This window comes from Chenopodium quinoa, unplaced genomic scaffold, assembly GCF_001683475.1.
Source record: "Chenopodium quinoa cultivar QQ74 unplaced genomic scaffold, ASM168347v1, whole genome shotgun sequence".
Lineage (NCBI taxonomy): Eukaryota > Viridiplantae > Streptophyta > Magnoliopsida > Caryophyllales > Amaranthaceae > Chenopodium > Chenopodium quinoa.
In genome coordinates this window covers 1,902,563-1,908,562 of record NW_018744835.1, presented here as the reverse complement: position 1 = coordinate 1,908,562, position 6,000 = coordinate 1,902,563, and positions in this window count along the sequence as shown.

The following is a 6,000-nucleotide window of genomic DNA, read 5'->3' as shown; positions in this document are numbered from 1 at the left end:
CATCAAGCACATGTCTCAACTGTTAACATTACTATGACTTCACTAATTAATAATAAATAATTCTATACTCTATCTACATATATTTTATAAAGAAAATTTTGGTTTAGTTTTTACTTTCTCTCAAATTTACGAGTAAGTTATTTTTGTAAGTTTCGGGACGAAACTTGTATTAAGGAGGGTATATTATAATACCCGAATATTTTAAGATTTTATCAGATATATTTTATGGCTAAAATAAGATATTTTAAATTATTTTATAAATTCGATCTTATACTCTATTTTTGTTATCCTATAAAAATTATCTTAAACCCTATTTAATATCTAGTAGGACTCTTGTTGTTTACTAAACTATAAAATTCTATCTTTTTTTAATCTGGTTGGGATCCTTACATTTATATTCTTTTATCTCTAATATAAAAAAAAAAAAAAACAAAAACAAGCCATTTAACCGTATGGTTATTTGACTAGTTGGCAGCAAGATGATTTATTTTATCATCTATTCACATTCCTTAGATATCTAAAAACAATTCTCAACCACTTAACCTCATAATATCCTATTTCCTTGATTTTATTATTTTGTTTACCATTATACATATATTCTGTTTGGTGTTTTCGATCCGTTTTTATTTCTCAAAAGGTAATCACATAATTTTAATTCTTGAAGTTGTTTGATTATAGATTGTTAGTATTGATTGTACTTCGTATTATTGTGTGTAAAATTTTATAATTTGTTATTTATAGGATCGATTTATATATATATATGTGATAGATTAGTGTGTTGTATTTCGGTTGTAATTTATCTAAAGGTAATCACACGAATTTATTAATCTTGGAGTTGTATGTATATAATTTATTGTCTCGTAATCACACAATTTTAATTTTTGGAGTTGTTTGATTATAGATTGTTAGTATTGATTGTACTTCGTATTATTGTGTGTAAAATTTTATAATTTGTTATTTATAGGATCGATTCATATATATATATATATATATATATATATGTGATTAGTGTGTTGTATTATATGATTTAATTGTTGTATTGATTGATTGTACTATTATTTCTAGGGTTTTTAATGTTGTTGTTATAGGGAGTATTGTTATATTGAGGTTTTAGGGTTATTAATGCAGAGTATTATTTTGGGTTGTGAGTTAACTATATTTGGGAACTAGTATATTTGCCATGTAAGTGTTGAGATATTTTATGAATCGAGTACGTCATGTTATATAATTTGGGAACCCGTGCCATTATTGAGATACTATTTCTCTCAAAGTGAATGGTTATTTGATCATACTATGAGATCAAAGGTTGAGAATTATTAATTTTGTTCTTGGTTTGAGGCTCGATGTTAATTACCTTAGTCCTTGGCATGTTGGTAAGGAGATAATGATCATAAGTTAAGAATGAGGTACAATCTTTATTTATATTTTTCTATGGTCCCCTACAGTGGGATTTGACCCATATTGGTCATGGTTAGAGGTGTTTCTTGTTATTGAGAGTATTCAAGTTTTTATACTTGTTGGTTTATTTATTCGAATTGCTCATGTCCAAGGCTAGGTATAAAACGAAGAGCGTGGCACACTTATGGGATAGATGAGTTAATTGAATAAAGGTTCGTGTCATTATTTGAGGTTGAGTTTGACAAAGGTTATTTTCAGAGTACGGAGTTATTTTACCCTTGAGGTGTATATGTGTAATGTAGTTCGAACTACATTGTTTAAGTGAATTAATTATATTAATTATTCTATTGTTCTTTGTATTTTGATCAGTGGTGATTACTCAGCTTTTTGCTGGTGTATGTTGTTGTGGATTGCTAAACATCGCCCGCAAATCTCCACATAAAGCCCACAAATCTATATTGAATTTACCTTATTGCCCTAAACCTAAAATAAAAAAATCTAACCCATACCCACACTCTAATCACCCGAAAATACGGCAATGTTGAGGCGGCAAGGCAAGGACTTGGCGGCCACAGCGGCGGAGGGAAGGACGGCTCACGGTGGCAGGGTTTTTTTAAAAAAAAAAAATTTAAAAAAAAACCAGAAGAGGTGGGGCGCCTGGCCAGGACGCCCAGCCCCTGGTGGTGGCGTCTGCTCCGGCCGCCGGAACCAGGGGGCTGGTGTCTGACCTGGACGCCTAGCCACGGTTGTGGCGTTTTCCAGAGGCGCCACCGCCGTGGCTGGGCGTCCAGGTCAGACGCCAGCCCCCTGGTCCCGGCGGCCGGAGCAGACGCCACCACCAGGGGCTGGGCGTCCTGGGCAGAGGAAAAGGAATTCGGGAGTACATCCATTCAAAGGCCTCCATACTTCAACGGCAAATATTATCCTTATTGGAAGGATAAGATGGAAATCTTTATCCAAGCAGAGAACTATCAGGTATGGCGGATTATACAAGTAGGAGATTACGAAATTACGAAAACGAATGCTAACAATGAGGTAATCCCTAAACCTATGGATGAATATGAAAAAACTGATTTTGAAAAACTAGAAATGAATGCTACTGCCAAAAAGTTTTTAATTTGGGGACTTGGACCCGATGAACATACTCGTGTCAAAGGGTGCAAGTCCGCAAAGGAAATTTGGGATCTTCTGGAAGTTACACATGAAGGAACGTCAGATGTTAAACATTCCAAAATAGACATTCTTTTGTCTCAGTATGAGCGCTTTGAAATGGGAAACAAAGAATCCATTAAAGACATGTTTACTCGATTTAAAAGTATTATTAACGAACTAACGTGTCTTGGTAAGATAATTCCTATAGATGAGCAGGTCAGAAAGGTCTTAAGAAGTCTTCCAGACAATGACAGATGGAGAGCAAAGGTTGCAGCTGTGCAGGAATCAAAAGACTTCACCAAGTTCAATCTAGAACAGCTTGCGGGTTCCCTCATTACCCACGAGATCCAGTTGAACAACCGGACTCAGGAGACTGTCAAAAGTCAAGGGCTAGCACTAAAAGCTAATGAAGAATCCGAAGAGAAGTCTGACATTGATGAAGAAGAAGCTGCAATGTTGGTGAGAAGGCTGAAAAAATTCTACCGTAACAACAAGTTTTTAGACAAGAAGAAAGGATACAGTAAAAGAAATCAGGAATCCAAAGCCAAGTCTTCTTGTCACAAATGTGGAAGCACCAACCACTTCATCAAAGAGTGTCCATTATGGGAATCGGAGAAAGGCAAGGGAAAAGAAGCTAATCAAAACAGAAACTCCAAGCCTAACTTTTCTAAAACAAATTTCAGGAAAGCAATGATTTCCACGTGGGGAGAATCAAGTTCCGAAGAAGAGGAACAGGAACACACAGACGATGAAGTAGCCAATCTCTGTCTAATGGCAAAGCACGATGATGAGGTAGTCATTCAACCTAGTTATTTGAAATCTCACTCAAAGGATAAGTTAATCTCTTTATTGTTAGAAACCTTAGATGAATATAAAGAATTATGTGCAAAACTAAGGCAAGCCGAAAAGGCAACTGGAATTTGTAGAGATCATGTTAAGTATCTGAATAGCTTAAGAAATGATGTTCAAGGCAGATTCTTTGAATTGTTAGATAAAAATATTATGCTAAAAGAATCCCTTGAAAGAGTCAAGAGTGAGAATATCATGCTGAATATTGAATTGACTCAATATAAAATGCTGTGTACTAACATTGATTCTTGCAGGTCTACTGAAGTTTCTTTAATCATGTTTAATAATGAACTAGAGCATGTTAAGAAAGAGATAAAGGATACTAATGATAAAAATGAGAAACTAGAAAAGGACCTAGAAATTGCAAGAAAAAGTAAAAATACAGCAAGCACGGGTGTTCCCAAGTGGGTAAAGGAAGCTCAGACAAAAAGAACAGAAGGTCTAGGCTATGTCCATAAGAAGAAGTCTACTGGAAAGAAAAAGAAGTATGTGGATTTGCCTAGTGAGACTGTTTGTTCTTTTTGTGGTAAAAAGGAACATCGCAGTGAAGAATGTACTAAGAAAGCAAATCAGTACAATAAGAATGTGAACTATGTTTGGCAGAAGAAAACTGATTTAAATGTGTCAACACAGGAACCCATGAATGAAAGGGTTCCTGCTATTAACCCTTAATTTCTTTTGCAGGTCGCAGTGAGGGGGAACAACCAGTGGTACCTCGATAGCGGTTGTTCTAAGCACATGACAGGAGATGAATCCAGATTTCTCTCACTGACGGCCTATACAGGGGGAACAGTGACCTTTGGAGACAATAAGAAAGGCAACATTGTTGCTGTTGGCAAAGTAGGAAGGTCAAGTTCCCATGCAATTGACAATGTATTTTTAGTCGAGGGTTTGAAGCATAATCTACTCAGTATTTCTCAGTTTTGTGATAAAGGAAACTCTGTAAGCTTTTCTTCTGAAAAATGCAAAATCATCAACAATAACACTGGAAAAATCGTTTTGGAAGGAACTCGTAAAGGGAACATGTATACCGTGGACCTTAACAAAGTTCCAAAATACAATCTATCTTGTTTAAGTGTTATTGAGGATGATCCACTTCTATGGCATAAACGTTTTGGCCATGCTAGTCTTTCATTGCTTGACAAATTAAGGTCAAAGGACTTGGTAATCGGATTACCTTCTATCAAGTTCCTAAATGAAAATATTTGTGAAGCCTGCATCAAAGGAAAGCATGTTCGATCATCATTTAAATCAAAGAAAATGGTAAGCACCACAAAACCATTGGAACTCATTCATATGGATTTGTGTGGCCCCGTTAGAATTCAAAGTAGAAGTGGAAAAAGATATGTCTTAGTTCTTGTGGATGATTATTCTAGATTTACATGGGTCATATTCTTACATAGTAAAGATGAAACTTTTGATATGTTTATGAATTTCTTGAAAAAGACACAAAAATCAATAGGTAATCAACTTATTCATATGAGAACTGACCATGGTACGGAATTCGAAAATTCCAAGTTTGATGAATTTTGCAAGGAACAGGGAATAAGTCACAATTTCTCAGCGCCAAGAACACCACAACAAAATGGTGTGGTTGAGAGGAAGAACCGAACATTGGAAGACATGGCAAGAACAATGCTAATAGCAAGTGGGCTTCCAAGGAATTTTTGGGCAGAAGCCGTCAACACAGCATGCTATATCATCAACCGAGCCATGCTCAGACCAATGTTGGACAAGACACCTTATGAACTGTTAAAAGGGAGAAAACCTAATATTGCTCATTTAAGAGCCTTTGGATGCAAATGCTTTGTTCACAATAATGATAAAAGAAATCTTGGAAAATTTGATGAAAGGAGTGATGAAGCAGTCTTTTTAGGATATGCATCTAATAGTAAAGCTTATAGAGTTTACAATAAGAGGACTATGTGTGTAGAACAAAGTATACATGTGATTTTTGATGAAACTAATAATTATGATTGTATACAGGAATATGAAGATGGAGATTTCGAAATTGGTCTCACTCGTTCAACAGACCAAGATGAAGAATTAATTCCCAGAAAGCAGCCTGTTCGAATTACTGAAAATACTGATAAGGAACCTACTGAAGTTCCAAATAATACTGAAGCCTCTGTTCAAAATACAGAAGAAACAGAAAACACAGAAGGCGAAGCAAATGCAGAAGCAGAACACCATGAAGAAATGGAAGAAAGAGCAACTCAAAATAACACTTTTATACCAGCTCAATCATTTCAACCAAAGCCATGGAAACATCAAAGGTCACACCCCCTGGATAAAATTATAAGTGACCTAAGCAAGGGAACTCAGACGAGATCCCAACTGAGAAACTTTTGTGCATTCAACGCCTTCCTATCAACACTGGAACCTCGAAATCACAAAGAAGCCTTGGAAGATGCTGATTGGATTGTTGCCATGCAAGAGGAATTAAATGAATTCGAAAGAAACAAAGTGTGGCACCTTGAACCTAAACCAAAAAATCAAAAGGTTATTGGTCTCAAATGGGTATACAGGAATAAGCTAGATGAACATGGCACAATTGTAAGGAACAAGGCAAGATTGGTTGTTAAAGGCTACAATCAGCAG